The 21,806-nt window shown below is 37.7% G+C and overlaps 2 protein-coding genes across 2 annotated transcripts in view; both read left to right on the top strand.

Moving 5' to 3' along the window:
• Positions 1 to 21,806, top strand: part of LOC311296136 (complement factor H-like) — a 341,142-nt gene that overhangs the window by 142,199 nt on the left and 177,137 nt on the right. The gene's annotated exons all lie outside the window — the stretch shown is intronic.
• The window catches only part of LOC311296146 (coagulation factor XIII B chain-like), a 59,365-nt gene that overhangs the window by 21,476 nt on the left and 16,083 nt on the right, over positions 1 to 21,806 (top strand). The window lies entirely within an intron of this gene.

The following is a 21,806-nucleotide window of genomic DNA, read 5'->3' as shown; positions in this document are numbered from 1 at the left end:
TCGTGCTCTAAGTTTTACGCCAGCCCAACAGGAAGTCGGCTATTATGGGTTGTTTGGAAACGCATGCTGTGGAATTTAATGTACTCCTCCTAGGGAATTCATCCAATCGGCTCCAAACTCGGTCAGCATGAAGTCAAGACATTGAGGATGAAAAATTGCCAGGGGATTTTTGATATCTCGAACGGTTTGGCCGTGGCGAGGAAACGAATTTATGGCGAATAATGGAAACAGGAAGTGTGATATAACTTCTGCATACATTACCTGATCTTGATTAAACTTCAGCAGTGTGTTCATTGTAAGAGGCCGATCACATGGATGTGACTATTGTGAGTCAAAGTTATAGCGCCACCAACTGGCAGCAGGAAGTGTGTCACTTTCAAAATGCTTTGAAATCACCCTCTTATTTTTACCCGATTTGCTTCAAACTTTATGTGTATAATGTAAACACACGGCAGATGTAGACCTGTGAAAGGATTTTTGATATCTTTAATACTGTTGCCATGGCAACGCATCAAACATCAATATTCTTTTTTGATGCTTTTGAGACTCTTAGCATGCTTGAAATTGCATGAAACTCGACAGACACATTACATTTATTACCTAGTAGACATGTGCAAAGTTTCAGAAACGGGCGTGGTGAGGGGCTCAGTAGCGCCACCTTTAGTCATAAGTGGGGGGGTTAGTTTTATCAACAGCAACAAAACTTGGTATGTGTATTGTTCTCATCAAGACGGACAACTTTCTAATTTACATGAACTATCTCTGACCAACAGGAAGAGAGATATTTTGGTTTGAATGTGGATTTTCTGAAGAATTTTCTCTCCCTCTCTCTGTGTCTCAGTGTGTGTGAGGGGAGGGGGGGATTTGACTATTGCTTTTATATTGTTAATCAAGGTTTCAGGGGCTTTTGGGGTCCTTAACGTGCTCAAAAACTCTTGAAACTTTGCACACAAGTCAGAACCCCCTGCCATCAGGGACGGGCTGAAGCTGGTACCCGGGCGTGGCAGGGGGGCTCAACAGCACCCCCTTGAACGGGGTCCCAAAACTTGGTCCATAAATCAAACACACTTGCATGTAATGATATGAAACTCGGTACACAAATAGATCTCATCGGGCCGAACAACTTTCGTGCTCTAAGTTTTACGTCAGCCCAACAGGAAGTCGGCAATTAAGGGTTGTTTGGAGAACGCTTGCTGTAGAATTTGAAACACTTCTCCTAGAGAATTAATTAAATCGCCACCAAACTCGGTGTGCATGAAGTCAAGACATTGAGGATGCTAAATTGCGGACGGATTTTTGATATCTCGAACGCTTTGGTCGTGGTGAGGAAACGCATTTATTGCGAGAAAAGAGAAACACGAAGTGGTATAACTTCAGCATACATTAACTGATCTTGATGAAACTTCAGCAGTGTGTTCGTGGTAAGAGGCCGATCAGATGGATGTAACTATTGTGAGTCAAAGTTATAGCGCCACCAACTGGCAGCAGGAAGTGTGTCACTTTCAAAATGTTTTTGACAAAAGTGGGGGGGTTAGGTTTACCCACAATTACAAAAATCAGTAAGTATATTGGTCTCATCGAGCTGGACAACTTTCTAATTTGCAGTCATTAGCTTGGACCAACAGGAAGTCAGATATTTTGGTTTGAATGTGGATTTATTTGCAAATTCAGCCTCTGCTTTTTATCCACTCCTGCTAAGTGTTTTTTTTTTTATTCACACCAAACTTTTTCAACATGATGAAAATACATTAAAGATGCTAAATTGAGAACGGATGTTGAATATTTCAAACGGTTTTGACATGGCGAGGGATTAAAATAATGTCAAAAAAGGAATCAGAAAACATCTCATATATTCTTAAAATTTAATTATACACCATTTATTTTTATATAAAATTATACAAATATTAGAACTAAACCTATTTTATTCTGTTTTTGCAATTCAAGAAGTATGAAAAAGTTAAAAACAGGCTATTTAGTGCTATTTGTTTCAACAAAAAAGCAAACATAGGGCTATACTGCCCTCTTGTGTCCAAAAGGATATCAAAATAGTATATAAAACGTTTTACTAGGTAGGCCTATTGTATTTAAATATAAATTTATTAGGTATATGACTGTGAGGATATTTTCCCATCGGTTAAGCGACGTGTGACACGAGCGGGTGCTTTTAAATCGCTAATATAAAAGTGAAAGTAAAAAAACGGACGTCCGCACGGACATTGATAATGGTGCACGTTGGAAAGAATGATACTTTTAAACATAACACTAAACCGCCATTTGGTGTCGCCAGGCGACCATCTTAATGAGCGAGTCATTGATTCATTCGTTCAAACGATTCATTCCAATGACTGAGTCATTCATGATTGAGACAGATGTTTATGGATTGACCATTGAATCTTTGAGTCAAGCGATTCGTTTCAAAATGCTGAATCATTCAGTAATGAGAAAACAAGTTGCTGTGATATGCGCAATGGTTCTGCTGTGATCTTTGTTTAACTATTTTTGCTGCTGAAACAGAACAAAAACAGTCAATATTGCATCTAAAATGTAAGTGACTTAATTGTAACTGTTTATTAACCTGTTGTATGAAATCAATGTCACAGTTTCAATCGTGATTGTATTCAGGAAATAGTTGCCTACTCGTCAAGTGAGGTTGCTTAACTCTATCATATGTTATAAAATATATAAAAACTCCATATTTGTAATTTTTATAGTCAGTATGTTGTTAACTGTGTTGCTTTTTTGTGTGCTGCGCTCATTTGTTTACAATTCTCCTGGAGAAGCAGCATGAGCCTCAGCAGTGCAACCTTGTTACCATTGATCAGTAATACATTTATTATTAACTGCTGATTGCAACTTAAAATGAATGTAATGAAATTAGAATAATCTCTCGTTTTAGTGATTCCCAAGTTATTTTTTTGTTATTGACGTTCTAATCAGGCTATACTTTGGTCGGGCAAGTAAAATTCTCTTTCAGGTAGGCCTATTGTATTTATATATAAATATATTAGGGATGTGACTGTGATAAAATTTTCCCACCGGTTAATCGACATGTGACACCGCTGAGGGCTTTTAAATCGCTAACTATAGTATACTATATACTAGTAAAATACAGACGTCCGCACAGACATTGATAATGGTGCGGAGTAGAGCGAGCATTTTCAATGTATTCCTATGGATGTAGGAATTAACTAAAACATTTTATTTATGTTTTTGTGTCCACTGTTCAACCGCAACCGCGTCACACACACATTCCAGAATTGCAATCTTGACATTCATTATAGCCCTAATACAATATAATAATAAAAATAGTCAACCTAACATAAACGAATTACACTGCTCTGTTTAAATAGTCAGTAGTACAATCTGTACCATTCACAGTAAGCAGAGCTCCACTGTGATGTTTCCAAGCACATTTTTGCGCGCGTGAAGAGGATGATTTTTTCCATCGATATTGGAACACGAGTGAAGTACAAAGCCTATAATAAAGAATAGTTTAGCATCCAAATACATCGCAAAAATTGAAACATTTTGATTCTAATGAGAGGGTTACGTGAGACCAACACTGCTTACTTTCGTTTTTATTTTTACATTAAATTTAAAGGATTTGTTGTGGAATATTTTGAGTGTATCATAAAATCAGAATAAGGTAAGACAAGTAATATTTTCTGTCTTATAAATATATATATATATATATATGTGTGTGTGTATATATATATATATATATATATATATATATATATATATATATATATATATATATATATATATATAGATAGATAGATATTTATATACACACACATATATATATATATATATATATATATATATATATGTGTGTGTGTGTGTGTGTGTGTGTATGTATATATATATATATATATATATATATATATATATATATATATATATATATAAATATAGCTGCGAGCAGCGATGGAGGGCCAAAGCCGGTGGCACCGCCATCCCCGGTGCCTTTAGGTAACTAAAGGCACCGGGGTTGCGGTGCCACCGGCTTGGGCCCGTAATCGCTGCTCGCAGCTATATTTAGGGCCCGAGCACCGATGGTGTGAGGACCCTCTTGGAATTGCTCTGTTTATTATTATTATTATTATTATTATTATTATTATTCTCCGCATTTAATTGCATTTTTGAGGGCCTAAACATGCTCGAAAACTCACAAAACTTTGCACACGCGTCAGAACTGGCGAAAATTTACATTTGATATAGGTTTCAGAATTGGACGGGGCAAAATGGCTCGATAGCGCCACCTATAAAAGTTCAACGGAGTGCGCCTCCCGCAACGTTCCACGTACGTGCACGAAATTCGGTACATACATGTAATGACCTAATACCTACAAAAAAGTCTCTTGGAGCATAGCCCTAAACACAACAGGAAGTCAGCCATTTTGAACTTCCTCTCAGATTTTTGTGCAGTTTTTGCCATTTTCAGGCCTCGTACTTTAACGAACTCCTCCTACAGTTTTAATCTGATCATCTTCAAATTTGGTGAGTGTAATCTTAAGGCCTTTGCGACGTTAAATTGCGAAGATCTTGAGTTTTCGTCGAAGGGCGGGTCCTCGGCGGCCTGACAAATTTCGATGTTTCGCCATGAAACAGGAAGTTGCTGTAACTCAGGCATGGAATGTCCAATCTGCCCCAAACTTCACACGTTTGATAAGAGTTCTGTCCTGAACACATGACCATGCTCATATTCAGTTATAGTCATAGCGCCACCTGCTGGCAACAGGAAGTGACATGTTTAACCCTGTTATGGACTCCTAATAACATATAAAAAAGTGCCAGCAAGTGCTAAACATGCTAACAACATACTAGAAGCATGCTAAAACATGCTAGCAAACTCTTAGCTAAGTGCTAAAGCATGCTATTATTGCAATTAAATAGGAATTTGCTGTAACTCAGGCATGGAATGTCCAATCTGCCCCAAACTTCACACTTTTGATAAGCGTTCTGTCCTGAACACATCTACATGAGAATATTCAGTTATAGAAATAGCGCCACCTACTGGTAACAGGAAGTGTCATGTTTAACACGTTGATGCCATTCTAGCAACATGTTAAAAATGCCATTGACTTCTAAACATGCTAGAAACATGTTAAAACATGCTAGCAATACTTAGCTAAGTGCTAAAGCATGCTAATTCAATGAAACAGGATGTTGTTGTTACGCAAGAAGGCAATGTCCATTCTGCACCAAACTTCACACTTTTAATAAACGTTCTGTCCTGAACACATGACCATGCTCATATTCAGTTACAGTCATAGTGCCACCTGCTGGCAACAGGAAGTGACATGTTAAACACTGTTGTGGACATATAAAAACATATAAAAAAAGTGCCATCAAGTGTTAAACATGCTAACAACATACTAGAACCATGCTAAAACATGCTAGCAGACACTTAGCTAAGTGCTAAAGCATGCTATTGCTGCAATTAAATAGGAATTTGCTGTAACACAGGCATGGAATGTCCAATCTGCCCCAAACTTCACACGTTTGATAAGAGTCATGGCCTGAACACATCTACATGAGAATATTCAGTTATAGTAATAGCGCCACCTACTGGTAACAGGAAGTGTCATGTTTAACACTGTTGTGGTCTCCTAATAACATATAAAAAAGAGCCAGCAAGTGCTAAACAGGTTAGCAACATACTAGAAACATGCTAGCAAACACTCAGCTAAGTGCTAAAGCATGCTATTACTGCAATTAAATATGAATTTGCTGTAACTCAGGCATGGAATGTCCAATCTGCCCCAAACTTCACACGTTTGATAAGAATCATGGCCTGAACACACGTCTATGCTCAAATTCAGTTATAGTAATAGCGCCACCTACTGGCAACAGGAAGTGACATGTTTAACACGTTGATGCCGTTCTAGCAACATGTTAAAAATGCCATTGAGTTCTAAACATGCTAGAAACATATTAAAACATGCTAGCAATACTTAGCTAAGTGTTAAAGCATGCTAATTCAATGAAACAGGACTTTGTTGTTACTCAAGAAGGCAATGTACAATCTACCCCAAACTTCACACGTTTGATAAGAGTTATCTCTTGAACACATGTCCATGCTCATATTTAGTTATAGTCATAGCGCCACCTGCTGGCAACAGGAAGTGACGTTTAACACTGTTCTTGACTCCTAATAACATATAAAAAAATGCCAGTAGGTGCTAAACATCCTACCAACATACTAGAGACATGTTAAAACATACTAGCAAACACTTAGCTAAGTGCTAAAGAATGATATTACTGCAATTAAATATGAATTTGCTGTAACTCAGGCATGGAATGTCCAATCTGCGTCAAACTTCACACTTTTGATAAGCATTCTGTCCTGAACACATGACCATGCTTATATTCAGTTACAGTCATAGCGCCACCTGCTGGCAACAGGAAGTGACATGTTAACACTGTTATGGACTCCTAATAACATATAAAAAAGTGCCAGCAAGTGTTAAACATGCTAACAACATACTAGAAACATGCTAAAACATGCTAGCAAACTCTTAGCTAAGTGCTAAAGCATGCTATTATTGCAATTAAATAGGAATTTGCTGTAACTCAGGCATGGAATGTCCAATCTGCCCCAAACTTCACACTTTTGATAAGAGTCATGGCCTGAACACATCTGCATGAGAATGTTCAGTTCTAGTAATAGCGCCACCTACTGGCAACAGGAAGTGACATGTTTAACACGTTGATGCCGTTCTAGCAACATGTTAAAAATGCCATTGAGTTCTAAACATGCTAGAAACATGTTAAAACATGCTAACAATGCTTAGCTAAGTGCTAAAGAATGCTAATTCAATGAAACATGACTTTGTTGTTACTCAAGAAGGCAATGTCCAATTTGCACCAAACTTCACACGTTTGATAAGAGTTCTGTCCTGAACACACATCCATGCTCATATTCAGTTATAGTCATAACGCCACCTACTGGCAACAGAAACTGACATGGTTAACACAGTAATGCAGTACTAACCACATAATTATTGTGTACTGAGCATGCTAGAAACAGACTAAACATGCTAGCAACACTTAGCTGAGTCATGAAGCATGCTATTATCACCATTATACAAAACATTTTGTAACTGACTTTGACATACTCTTACTATATATACCTCCTTAAATGTACATTTCCCAACCATGCTCTGTCTTCCTAAAACCACCGAGTGTTGATGGCACGGGTGCGAGGGCCCTTTCATCGCTGCTTGCAGCTTTAATTATTATTATTATTATTATTATTATTTTTCTTACGACTATTCAGGCATTTTTGGGGCTCTTAACATGCTCAAAAACTCTTGAAACTTTGCACACGAGTCAGAACCCGCGGCCATCAGGGCCGGGCTGAAGCTGGTACCCGGGCGTGGCAGGGAGGCTCAACAGCGCCCCCTGGAACGGGGTCCGAAAACTTGGTCCATAAATCAAACACGCTTGCATGTAATAATATGAAACTCGGAACACATATAGATCTCATCGGGCCGCACAACTTTCATGCTCTAAGTTTTACGCCAGCCCAACAGGAAGTCGACTATTTAGGGTTGTTTGGAAATGCATGCTTAGGAATTTGAAACACTTCTCTTAGGGAATTCACCCGGTCAGCACCAAACTCGGTGTGCATGAAGTCAAGACATTGAGGATGAAAAATTGCCAGGGGATTTTTGATATCTCGAACGGTTTGGCTGTGGCGAGGAAACGAATTTATGGCGAATAATGGGACACAGGAAGTGTATTATAACTTCTGCATACATTGACTGATCTTGATAAAACTTCAGCAGAGTGTTCTTGCTCAGAGGCTGATCACATTGATGTGACTATTGTGAGTCAAAGTTATAGCGCCACCAACTGGCAGCAGGAAGTGTGTCACTTTCAAAATGCTTTGAAATCACCCTCTTATTTTAACCCGATTTGCTTCAAACTTTATGTGAATAATGTGGACACACGGCAGATGTAGACCTGTGAAAGGTTTATTGATATCTTAGATACTGTTGCCGTGGCAACGCATCAAACTTTAATATTCTTTTTTGATGCTTTTGAGACTCTTAACATACTTGAAATTGCATGAAACTCGACAGACACATCACATTTATTAGCCAGTAGACATGTGCAAAGTTTCAGAAACGGGCGTGGTGAGGGGCTCAGTAGCGCCACCTTTAGTCAAAAATGGGGGCTTAGTTTTACATAGAGTCACTAAACTCGCTATGTATATTGTTCTCATTAAACCGGACAACTTTCTAATTCACACTTATTAGCTGAGAGCAACAGGAAGTCAGATATTTTGGTTTGAATGTGATTTTTTGGAGAATTTTCTCTCTCTCTCTCTCTCTGTCTCTGTGTGTGTGAGGGGTGGGAGGGAATTTCCAATTGATTTCAGTGTGTTTCAAGGTTTCAGGGGCTTTTGGGGCCCTTAACGTGCTCGAAAACTCTTGAAACTTTGCACACAGGTCAGAACCTGCGGCCATCAGGGCCGGGCTGAAGCTGGTACCCGGGCGTGGCAGGGGGGCTCAACAGCGCCCCCTGGAACGGGATCCAAACACTTGTCCATAAATCAAACACACTTGCATGTAATGATATGAAACTCGGTACACATATAGATCACATCGGGCCGAACAACTTTCGTGCTCTAAGTTTTACACCAGCCCAACAGGAAGTCGGCAATTATGGGTTGTTTGGAGAACGCTTGCTGTGGAATTTGAAACACTTCTCCTAGAGAATTAATTAAATCGCCACCAAACTCGGTGTGCATGAAGTCAAGACATTGAGGATGCTAAATTGCGGACGGATTTTTGATATCTCGAACGCTTTGGTCGTGGTGAGGAAATGCATTTATTGCGAGAAAAGAGAAACACGAAGTGGTATAACTTCAGCATACATTAACTGATCTTGATGAAACTTCAGCAGTGTGTTCGTGGTAAGAGGCCGATCAGATGGATGTAACTATTGTGAGTCAAAGTTATAGCGCCACCAACTGGCAGCAGGAAGTGTGTCACTTTCAAAATGTTTTTGACAAAAGTGGGGGGGTTAGGTTTACCCACAATTACAAAAATCAGTAAGTATATTGGTCTCATCGAGCTGGACAACTTTCTAATTTGCAGTCATTAGCTTGGACCAACAGGAAGTCAGATATTTTGGTTTGAATGTGGATTTATTTGCAAATTCAGCCTCTGCTTTTTACCCACTCCTGCTAAGTGTTTTTTTTTTTATTCACACCAAACTTTTTCAACATGATGAAAATACATTAAAGATGCTAAATTGAGAACGGATATTGAATATCTCAAACGGTTTTGACATGGCGAGGGATTAAAATAATGTCAAAAAAGGAATCAGAAAACATCTCATATATTCTTAAAATTTAATTATACACCATTTATTTTTATATAAAATTATACAAATATTAGAACTAAACCTATTTTATTCTGTTTTTGCAATTCAAGAAGTATGAAAAAGTTAAAAACAGGCTATTTAGTGCTATTTGTTTCAACAAAAAAGCAAACATAGGGCTATACTGCCCTCTTGTGTCCAAAAGGATATCAAAATAGTATATAAAACGTTTTACTAGGTAGGCCTATTGTATTTAAATATAAATTTATTAGGTATATGACTGTGAGGATATTTTCCCATCGGTTAAGCGACGTGTGACACGAGCGGGTGCTTTTAAATCGCTAATATAAAAGTGAAAGTAAAAAAACGGACGTCCGCACGGACATTGATAATGGTGCACGTTGGAAAGAATGATACTTTTAAACATAACACTAAACCGCCATTAGGTGTCGCCAGGCGACCATCTTAATGAGCGAGTCATTGATTCATTCGTTCAAACGATTCATTCCAATGACTGAGTCATTCATGATTGAGACAGATGTTTATGGATTGACCATTGAATCTTTGAGTCAAGCGATTCGTTTCAAAATGCTGAATCATTCAGTAATGAGAAAACAAGTTGCTGTGATCTTTGTTTAACTATTTTTGCTGCTGAAACAGAACAAAAACAGTCAATATTGCATCTAAAATGTAAGTGACTTAATTGTAACTGTTTATTAACCTGTTGTATGAAATCAATGTCACAGTTTCAATTGTGATTGTATTCAGGAAATAGTTGCCTACTCGTCAAGTGAGGTTGCTTAACTCTATCATATGTTATAAAATATATAAAAACTCCATATTTGTAATTTTTATAGTCAGTATGTTGTTAACTGGGTTGCTTTTTTGTGTGCTGCGCTCATTTATTTACAATTCTCCTGGAGAAGCAGCATGAGCCTCAGCAGTGCAACCTTGTTACCATTGATCAGTAATACATTTATTATTAACTGCTGATTGCAACTTAAAATGAATGTAATGAAATTAGAATAATCTCTCGTTTTAGTGATTAAGTTATTAATAACTTATTAATAAATTGATAAGTTATTTTTTTGTTATTGACGTTCTAATCAGGCTATACTTTGGTCGGGCAAGTAAAATTCTCTTTCAGGTAGGCCTATTGTATTTATATATAAATATATTAGGGATGTGACTGTGATAAAAATTTTCCCACCGGTTAATCGACATGTGACACCGCTGAGGGCTTTTAAATCGCTAACTATAGTATACTATATACTAGTAAAATACAGACGTCCGCACAGACATTGATAATGGTGCGGAGTAGAGCGAGCATTTTCAATGTATTCCTATGGATGTAGGAATTAACTAAAACATTTTATTTATGTTTTTGTGTCCACTGTTCAACCGCAACCGCGTCACACACACATTCCAGAATTGCAATCTTGACATTCATTATAGCCCTAATACAATATAATAATAAAAATAGTCAACCTAACATAAACGAATTACACTGCTCTGTTTAAATAGTCAGTAGTACAATCTGTACCATTCACAGTAAGCAGAGCTCCACTGTGATGTTTCCAAGCACATTTTTGCGCGCGTGAAGAGGATGATTTTTTCCATCGATATTGGAACACGAGTGAAGTACAAAGCCTATAATAAAGAATAGTTTAGCATCCAAATACATCGCAAAAAAAAAATATAAATATACATCGCAAAATAAAATATATATATGTGTGTGTGTGTGTGTATATATATATATATATATATATATATATATATATATATATATATATATATATAAATATAGCTGCGAGCAGCGATGGAGGGCCAAAGCCGGTGGCACCGCCATCCCCGGTGCCTTTAGGTAACTAAAGGCACCGGGGTGGCGGTGCCACCGGCTTGGGCCCGCAATCGCTGCTCGCAGCTATATTTATTATTATTATTATTATTTTTCTTACGACTATTCAGGCATTTTTGGGGCTCTTAACATGCTCAAAAACTCTTGAAACTTTGCACACGAGTCAGAACCCGCGGCCATCAGGGCCGGGCTGAAGCTGGTACCCGGGCGTGGCAGGGAGGCTCAACAGCGCCCCCTGGAACGGGGTCCGAAAACTTGGTCCATAAATCAAACACGCTTGCATGTAATAATATGAAACTCGGAACACATATAGATCTCATCGGGCCGCACAACTTTCATGCTCTAAGTTTTACGCCAGCCCAACAGGAAGTCGACTATTTAGGGTTGTTTGGAAATGCATGCTTAGGAATTTGAAACACTTCTCTTAGGGAATTCACCCGGTCAGCACCAAACTCGGTGTGCATGAAGTCAAGACATTGAGGATGAAAAATTGCCAGGGGATTTTTGATATCTCGAACGGTTTGGCTGTGGCGAGGAAACGAATTTATGGCGAATAATGGGACACAGGAAGTGTATTATAACTTCTGCATACATTGACTGATCTTGATAAAACTTCAGCAGAGTGTTCTTGCTCAGAGGCTGATCACATTGATGTGACTATTGTGAGTCAAAGTTATAGCGCCACCAACTGGCAGCAGGAAGTGTGTCACTTTCAAAATGCTTTGAAATCACCCTCTTATTTTAACCCGATTTGCTTCAAACTTTATGTGAATAATGTGGACACACGACAGATGTAGACCTGTGAAAGGTTTATTGATATCTTAGATACTGTTGCCGTGGCAACGCATCAAACTTTAATATTCTTTTTTGATGCTTTTGAGACTCTTAACATACTTGAAATTGCATGAAACTCGACAGACACATCACATTTATTAGCCAGTAGACATGTGCAAAGTTTCAGAAACGGGCGTGGTGAGGGGCTCAGTAGCGCCACCTTTAGTCAAAAATGGGGGCTTAGTTTTACATAGAGTCACTAAACTCGCTATGTATATTGTTCTCATTAAACCGGACAACTTTCTAATTCACACTTATTAGCTGAGAGCAACAGGAAGTCAGATATTTTGGTTTGAATGTGATTTTTTTGGAGAATTTTCTCTCTCTCTCTCTCTCTGTCTCTGTGTGTGTGAGGGGTGGGAGGGAATTTCCAATTGATTTCAGTGTGTTTCAAGGTTTCAGGGGCTTTTGGGGCCCTTAACGTGCTCGAAAACTCTTGAAACTTTGCACACAGGTCAGAACCTGCGGCCATCAGGGCCGGGCTGAAGCTGGTACCCGGGCGTGGCAGGGGGGCTCAACAGCGCCCCCTGGAACGGGATCCAAACACTTGTCCATAAATCAAACACACTTGCATGTAATGATATGAAACTCGGTACACATATAGATCTCATCGGGCCGCACAACTTTCGTGCTCTAAGTTTTACACCAGCCCAACAGGAAGTCGGCAATTATGGGTTGTTTGGAGAACGCTTGCTGTGGAATTTGAAACACTTCTCCTAGAGAATTAATTAAATCGCCACCAAACTCGGTGTGCATGAAGTCAAGACATTGAGGATGCTAAATTGCGGACGGATTTTTGATATCTCGAACGCTTTGGTCGTGGTGAGGAAATGCATTTATTGCGAGAAAAGAGAAACACGAAGTGGTATAACTTCAGCATACATTAACTGATCTTGATGAAACTTCAGCAGTGTGTTCGTGGTAAGAGGCCGATCAGATGGATGTAACTATTGTGAGTCAAAGTTATAGCGCCACCAACTGGCAGCAGGAAGTGTGTCACTTTCAAAATGTTTTTGACAAAAGTGGGGGGGTTAGGTTTACCCACAATTACAAAAATCAGTAAGTATATTGGTCTCATCGAGCTGGACAACTTTCTAATTTGCAGTCATTAGCTTGGACCAACAGGAAGTCAGATATTTTGGTTTGAATGTGGATTTATTTGCAAATTCAGCCTCTGCTTTTTACCCACTCCTGCTAAGTGTTTTTTTTTTATTCACACCAAACTTTTTCAACATGATGAAAATACATTAAATATGCTAAATTGAGAACGGATATTGAATATCTCAAACGGTTTTGACATGGCGAGGGATTAAAATAATGTCAAAAAAGGAATCAGAAAACATCTCATATATTCTTAAAATTTAATTATACACCATTTATTTTTATATAAAATTATACAAATATTAGAACTAAACCTATTTTATTCTGTTTTTGCAATTCAAGAAGTATGAAAAAGTTAAAAACAGGCTATTTAGTGCTATTTGTTTCAACAAAAAAGCAAACATAGGGCTATACTGCCCTCTTGTGTCCAAAAGGATATCAAAATAGTATATAAAACGTTTTACTAGGTAGGCCTATTGTATTTAAATATAAATTTATTAGGTATATGACTGTGAGGATATTTTCCCATCGGTTAAGCGACGTGTGACACGAGCGGGTGCTTTTAAATCGCTAATATAAAAGTGAAAGTAAAAAAACGGACGTCCGCACGGACATTGATAATGGTGCACGTTGGAAAGAATGATACTTTTAAACATAACACTAAACCGCCATTAGGTGTCGCCAGGCGACCATCTTAATGAGCGAGTCATTGATTCATTCGTTCAAACGATTCATTCCAATGACTGAGTCATTCATGATTGAGACAGATGTTTATGGATTGACCATTGAATCTTTGAGTCAAGCGATTCGTTTCAAAATGCTGAATCATTCAGTAATGAGAAAACAAGTTGCTGTGATCTTTGTTTAACTATTTTTGCTGCTGAAACAGAACAAAAACAGTCAATATTGCATCTAAAATGTAAGTGACTTAATTGTAACTGTTTATTAACCTGTTGTATGAAATCAATGTCACAGTTTCAATTGTGATTGTATTCAGGAAATAGTTGCCTACTCGTCAAGTGAGGTTGCTTAACTCTATCATATGTTATAAAATATATAAAAACTCCATATTTGTAATTTTTATAGTCAGTATGTTGTTAACTGGGTTGCTTTTTTGTGTGCTGCGCTCATTTATTTACAATTCTCCTGGAGAAGCAGCATGAGCCTCAGCAGTGCAACCTTGTTACCATTGATCAGTAATACATTTATTATTAACTGCTGATTGCAACTTAAAATGAATGTAATGAAATTAGAATAATCTCTCGTTTTAGTGATTAAGTTATTAATAACTTATTAATAAATTGATAAGTTATTTTTTTGTTATTGACGTTCTAATCAGGCTATACTTTGGTCGGGCAAGTAAAATTCTCTTTCAGGTAGGCCTATTGTATTTATATATAAATATATTAGGGATGTGACTGTGATAAAAATTTTCCCACCGGTTAATCGACATGTGACACCGCTGAGGGCTTTTAAATCGCTAACTATAGTATACTATATACTAGTAAAATACAGACGTCCGCACAGACATTGATAATGGTGCGGAGTAGAGCGAGCATTTTCAATGTATTCCTATGGATGTAGGAATTAACTAAAACATTTTATTTATGTTTTTGTGTCCACTGTTCAACCGCAACCGCGTCACACACACATTCCAGAATTGCAATCTTGACATTCATTATAGCCCTAATACAATATAATAATAAAAATAGTCAACCTAACATAAACGAATTACACTGCTCTGTTTAAATAGTCAGTAGTACAATCTGTACCATTCACAGTAAGCAGAGCTCCACTGTGATGTTTCCAAGCACATTTTTGCGCGCGTGAAGAGGATGATTTTTTCCATCGATATTGGAACACGAGTGAAGTACAAAGCCTATAATAAAGAATAGTTTAGCATCCAAATACATCGCAAAAAAAATATATAAATATACATCGCAAAATAAAATATATATATGTGTGTGTGTGTGTGTGTGTATATATATATATATATATATATATATATATATATATATATATATAAATATAGCTGCGAGCAGCGATGGAGGGCCAAAGCCGGTGGCACCGCCATCCCCGGTGCCTTTAGGTAACTAAAGGCACCGGGGTGGCGGTGCCACCGGCTTGGGCCCGCAATCGCTGCTCGCAGCTATATTTATTATTATTATTATTATTGTTCTTCAAGGGTTCGGGGGCTTTTGGGGCCTTTAACGTGCTCAAAAACTCATGAAACTTTGCACGCAGGTCAGAACCCGCGGCCATTAGGGCCGGGCTGAAGCTGGTACCCGGGCGTGGCAGGGGGGCTCAACAGCGCCCCCTAGAACACAATCTTAAATCTTGGACACATACAAGAACGTATTAGTATGAAACTCGGTACACATATAGATCTCATCGGGCCGAACAACTTTCGCACTCTAAGTTATTAGCTCTGCCCAACAGGAAGTCAGCTATTATGGGTTGTTTGAAAAACGCATGCTGTGGAATTTAATGTACTCCTCCGAGGGAATTGATCCGATCCACACCAAACTCGGTCAGCATGAAGTCAAGCCATTGAGGATGCTAAATTGCGGACGGATTTTTGATATCTCGAACGGTTTGGCCGTGGCGATGAAACGAATTTATAGCGAGAAAAGATAAACAGGAAGTGTGTTATAACTTCTGCATACATTAACTGATCTTGATGAAACTTCCGCAGTGTGTTCGTTGTAAGAGACCGATCACATGGATGTGACTATTGTGAGTCAAAGTTATAGCGCCACCAACTGGCAGCAGGAAGTGTGTCACTTTCAAAATGCTTTGAAATCACCCTCTTATTTTTACCCGATTTGCTTCAAACTTTATGTGTATAATGTAAACACACGGCAGATGTAGACTTGTGAAAGGATTTTTGATATCTTTAATACTGTTGCCGTGGCAACGCTTCAAACTTTAATATTCTTTTTTGATGCTTTTGAGACTCTTAACATACTTGAAATTGGATGAAACTCGACAGACACATCACATTTATTAGCCAGTAGACATGTGCAAAGTTTCAGAAACGGGCATGGTGAGGGGCTCAGTAGCGCCACCTTTAGTCAAAAATGGGGGCTTAGTTTTAAGTAGAGTCACAAAAATCGTTATGTATATTGTTCTCATCAAGCCGGACAACTTTCTAATTTATAGTCATAAGCTGTGACCAACAGGAAGTGAGATATTTTGGTTTGAATGTGATTTTTTGTAGAATTCTCTCCCTCTCTCTCTCTGCCTCTGCGTCTCTGTGTGTGTGAGGGGTGGGGGGATTTGTCTTTTGAGTGAGATTTGTTTAAAATTCCTGTTTTTCAAGGTTTCAGGGGCTTTTGGGGCCTTTAACGTGCTCGAAAACTCTTGAAACTTTGCACACAGGTCAGACCCCGCGGCCATCAGGGCCGGGCTGAAGCTGGTACCCGGGCGTGGCAGGGGGGCTCAACAGCGCCCCCTGGAATGGGATCCGAACACTTGTCCATAAATCAAACACACTTGCATGTAATGATATGAAACTCGGTACACATATAGATCACATCGGGCTGAACAACTTTCGTGCTCTAAGTTTTACGCCAGCCCAACAGGAAGTCGGCAATTATGGGTTGTTTGGAGAACGCTTGCTGTGGAATGCGAAGTACTCCTCCTAGAGAATTCATCCAATCCCCACCAAACTCGGTGTTCATGAAGTCAAGACATTGAGGATTCTAAATTGCGGACGGATTTTTGATATCTCGAACGGTTTGGCCGTGGCGAGGAAACGAATTTATGGCGAGAAAAGAGAAACACGAAGTGGTATAACTTCTGCATACATTAACGGATCTTGATGAAACTTCACCAGTGTGTTCGTGGTAAGAAGCCGATCAGATGGATGTAACTATTGTGAGTCAAAGTTATAGCGCCACCAACTGGCAGCAGGAAGTGTGTCACTTTCAAAATGTTTTTGACAAAAGTGGGGGGGTTAGGTTTACCCACAATTACAAAAATCAGTAAGTATATTGGTCTCATTGAGCTGGACAACTTTCTAATTTGAGGTCATTAGCTTGGACCAACAGGAAGTCAGATATTTTGGTTTGAATGTGGATTTATTTGCAAATTCAGCCTCTGCTTTTTACCCACTCCTGCTAAGTGTTTTTTTTTTTTATTCACACCAAACTTTTTCAACATGATGAAAATACATTAAAGATGCTAAATTGAGAACGGATATTGAATATCTCAAACGGTTTTGACATGGCGAGGGATTAAAATAATGTCAAAAAAGGAATCAGAAAACATCTCATATATTCTTAAAATTTAATTATACACCATTTATTTTTATATAAAATAATACAAATATTAGAACTAAACCTATTTTATTCTGTTTTTGCAATTCAAGAAGTATGAAAAAGTTAAAAACAGGCTATTTAGTGCTATTTGTTTCAACAAAAAAGCAAACATAGGGCTATACTGCCCTCTTGTGTCCAAAAGGATATCAAAATAGTATATAAAACGTTTTACTAGGTAGGCCTATTGTATTTAAATATAAATTTATTAGGTATATGACTGTGAGGATATTTTCCCATCGGTTAAGCGACGTGTGACACGAGCGGGTGCTTTTAAATCGCTAATATAAAAGTGAAAGTAAAAAAACGGACGTCCGCACGGACATTGATAATGGTGCACGTTGGAAAGAATGATACTTTTAAACATAACACTAAACCGCCATTAGGTGTCGCCAGGCGACCATCTTAATGAGCGAGTCATTGATTCATTCGTTCAAACGATTCATTCCAATGACTGAGTCATTCATGATTGAGACAGATGTTTATGGATTGACCATTGAATCTTTGAGTCAAGCGATTCGTTTCAAAATGCTGAATCATTCAGTAATGAGAAAACAAGTTGCTGTGATCTTTGTTTAACTATTTTTGCTGCTGAAACAGAACAAAAACAGTCAATATTGCATCTAAAATGTAAGTGACTTAATTGTAACTGTTTATTAACCTGTTGTATGAAATCAATGTCACAGTTTCAATTGTGATTGTATTCAGGAAATAGTTGCCTACTCGTCAAGTGAGGTTGCTTAACTCTATCATATGTTATAAAATATATAAAAACTCCATATTTGTAATTTTTATAGTCAGTATGTTGTTAACTGGGTTGCTTTTTTGTGTGCTGCGCTCATTTGTTTACAATTCTCCTGGAGAAGCAGCATGAGCCTCAGCAGTGCAACCTTGTTACCATTGATCAGTAATACATTTATTATTAACTGCTGATTGCAACTTAAAATGAATGTAATGAAATTAGAATAATCTCTCGTTTTAGTGATTCCCAAGTTATTTTTTTGTTATTGACGTTCTAATCAGGCTATACTTTGGTCGCGCAAGTAAAATTCTCTTTCAGGTAGGCCTATTGTATTTATATATAAATATATTAGGGATGTGACTGTGATAACATTTTCCCACCGGTTAATCGACATGTGACACCGCTGAGGGCTTTTAAATCGCTAACTATAGTATACTATATACTAGTAAAATACAGATGTCCGCACAGACATTGATAATGGTGCGGAGTAGAGCGAGCATTTTCAATGTATTCCTATGGATGTAGGAATTAACTAAAACATTTTATTTATGTTTTTGTGTCCACTGCTCAACCGCAACCGCGTCACACACACATTCCAGAATTGCAATCTTGACATTCATTATAGCCCTAATACAATATAATAATAAAAATAGTCAACCTAACATAAACGAATTACACTGCTCTGTTTAAATAGTCAGTAGTACAATCTGTACCATTCACAGTAAGCAGAGCTCCACTGTGATGTTTCCAAGCACATTTTTGCGCGCGTGAAGAGGATGATTTTTTCCATCGATATTGGAACACGAGTGAAGTACAAAGCCTATAATAAAGAATAGTTTAGCATCCAAATACATCGCAAAAATTGAAACATTTTGATTCTAATGAGAGGGTTACGTGAGACCAACACTGCTTACTTTCGTTTTTATTTTTACATTAAATTTAAAGGATTTGTTGTGGAATATTTTGAGTGTATCATAAAATCAGAATAAGGTAATACAAGTAATATTTTCTGTCTTATAAATATATATATATATATATATATATATATATATATATATATATATGTGTGTGTGTGTGTGTGTGTGTGTGTATATATATATATATATATAAATATAGCTGCGAGCAGCGATGGAGGGCCAAAGCCGGTGGCACCGCCATCCCCGGTGCCTTTAGGTAACTAAAGGCACCGGGGTGGCGGTGCCACCGGCTTGGGCCCGCAATCGCTGCTCGCAGCTATATTTATTTATTATTATCATTATTATTTTTATTATTATAGAAATTATCAGAATTTAGATTTTATTTAATTCTGATTGGATTATTCTCCAAATTAAAAGTAACAAAATAAAGACGCTACATTTTAAATAATTGTTTAAAAGTTTGAAAGTGTTGTGAATCTTCTTCAATCTCACTCATGTCCAATGCTCTATGGAACAGATTAATTCACCACAATATACTTTATGATTTGATTCAAGAAGAACAAGAGCGAACAGTGTAAATATTGCTTGTGCACAGAGTGGTCTGGTGTAAGAAAACCCTCTCTTTGACTTTGATAAATGATTCACTTGTTGATCCCCAAGCAGACAAGAGTATCAGAGACAGACCAACAAAGATACTTGTGAAACTCCTCGGCTTCGTCTTTTGGTTGTTTTTCTTTAATGTCTTTTTCATTTAGATTTTATTGACTTGAAAATAAATGTTAAATTATATGCACTTCCCAAAACATTTAACTTTTAACAGCAAATGGTGATTTTAAACTTATAACAGGGTCAGGGTTTGTTTTTGGAGCAACAGTGTTGTATACTTGCGAGAAAGGGTAAATGTGCTTTATGCTTTTTATTATCTTTATATTGTATGAAATGTGCAACCCTGTATCACATGAAATACGTTCTGAGGAAACTATTCTGCAAATCGCAATTACGTTACATGCCAACATATAAGCAGTGCTATTACGTTGGTCCTTAACCTAATATAAGCAGTGCTATTACGTTGGTCCTTAACCTAATATAGCCAATCTATTGCAGTGCTATTACGTTTGTCCTGAACATAATACATCCAAAGCAGGTTTCTTTTCACACGCAGCAGCTAATGCTGTTCATTTTGTTTTAATTATTTACTCCCTTTTTTCTCATTGGGCTACAAAATATTATCTATGCCAGGGCGAGTCAAATGGCGGCACCCAGATCATTTTTATCTGGCCCTCCAACTGGTTTTTGATGTTTAAAACCCCTCGCAATCTGATATCAAAGTCCCCGCAAAGGTTTAGCGCGTTCAGCGGTGAGTTTAACAACGCACGTGATCATTCAGCGGTGAGTTTAACAACGCACGTGATCATTCAGCGGTGAGTTTAACAACGCACGTGATCTCACGGCAGTTCGTGATATGGTCACGTAATTTAATCTATTGATTCGTGCCACGGACACGTTTATTGCGTTATTTTCGTAATACCAGCACGTTTTTTAAACTAATGTATTTTCAATGGGAAGCGTCTTTCGTGATAATAACAGCACGATTCTTTCTGCCTGGCTGTCGGCTGCAGCAGAGAAGCTGTTTAATCAACATTTATTCACGAGATCTTATGTATTTTTATGTATTTTTTAATGTTATTATTTCGGTCTTATTGCCAGGGAAGCTGGTTTGCTTTGCTGTTTATTGATTTTCTAAAATTATATTTTATCAGTAGGAAATCGCGCTGAAGAAGTCTCGTTCCGAACACATCGCGATATTTGGCATCAGTTCACGTGTGTCAGATGTTGATAAGTAAATACCTAAATACGCTATCCTAATGTGTGATATCATGTCTTTTCTGTTTGTCGATATTAATCTGCCATTATATCTGCCATCTCCACGGAGACTTTGCATTTCATTGCTTTCTAATTCAAAACAGGGTGATTAACACTGCCTGTCACGTGACGTGCTATAGGCCTAGATATTCATATCAGATTAAAAATAGTACAATTAGTTCCAAAGTTGTATTTGTAGTAGAAGCACAGTAAAAACAACACTTACCATGCTTTTACCACAGTAACATTAGTTTTACTGTGATAAGTGTAGTAAAAAGACAGTAATCACAAAACTTACCATGCTTTTACCACACTATTTGTAGTTTTAATGTGGTACTTATTGTAAATGCACAGTAACCACAACACTTACCATGCTTTTACCACAGTAACCATAGTTTTACTGTGATAGGTGTGGTAAAAGGACAGTAACCACAAAACTTACCATGCTTTAAACCTCAGTAACCTTAGTTTTACTGTGATTGGTTTAGTATGGACAGTAATCACAAAACTTACCATGCTTTTACCTCAGTATTGATAGTTTTAAAGTGATATTTGTTGTAAATGCATATTAACCCCAACACTTGCCATGCTTGTAATGCTTTATAATGTAACATCCAATATTTGTAAGGTAAATCAGTACTTTTCCCTTTAAATAATCCTATATATTATACATAATGATATTTTCTTTTCTCTTTTTTCAGCTGAAAAGACCAAAAGGGCCTTTCGGACTCAGTCATTCCATTATTGTTTGAGGAGAAGTAAACGGAGAAGACGGACAGCTGCAAAGGCAAATATTCGCAATGGTATGTATGTGTTGGTTTTAACCCTAAATC

The sequence above is a fragment of the Rutilus rutilus genome (genome assembly GCF_951802725.1).
Source record: "Rutilus rutilus genome assembly, chromosome: 8".
Taxonomy (NCBI): Eukaryota; Metazoa; Chordata; class Actinopteri; order Cypriniformes; family Leuciscidae; genus Rutilus; species Rutilus rutilus.
The sequence above is the reverse complement of the archived record's forward strand: the minus strand, read 5'-3'. Positions and strand labels throughout refer to the sequence as shown.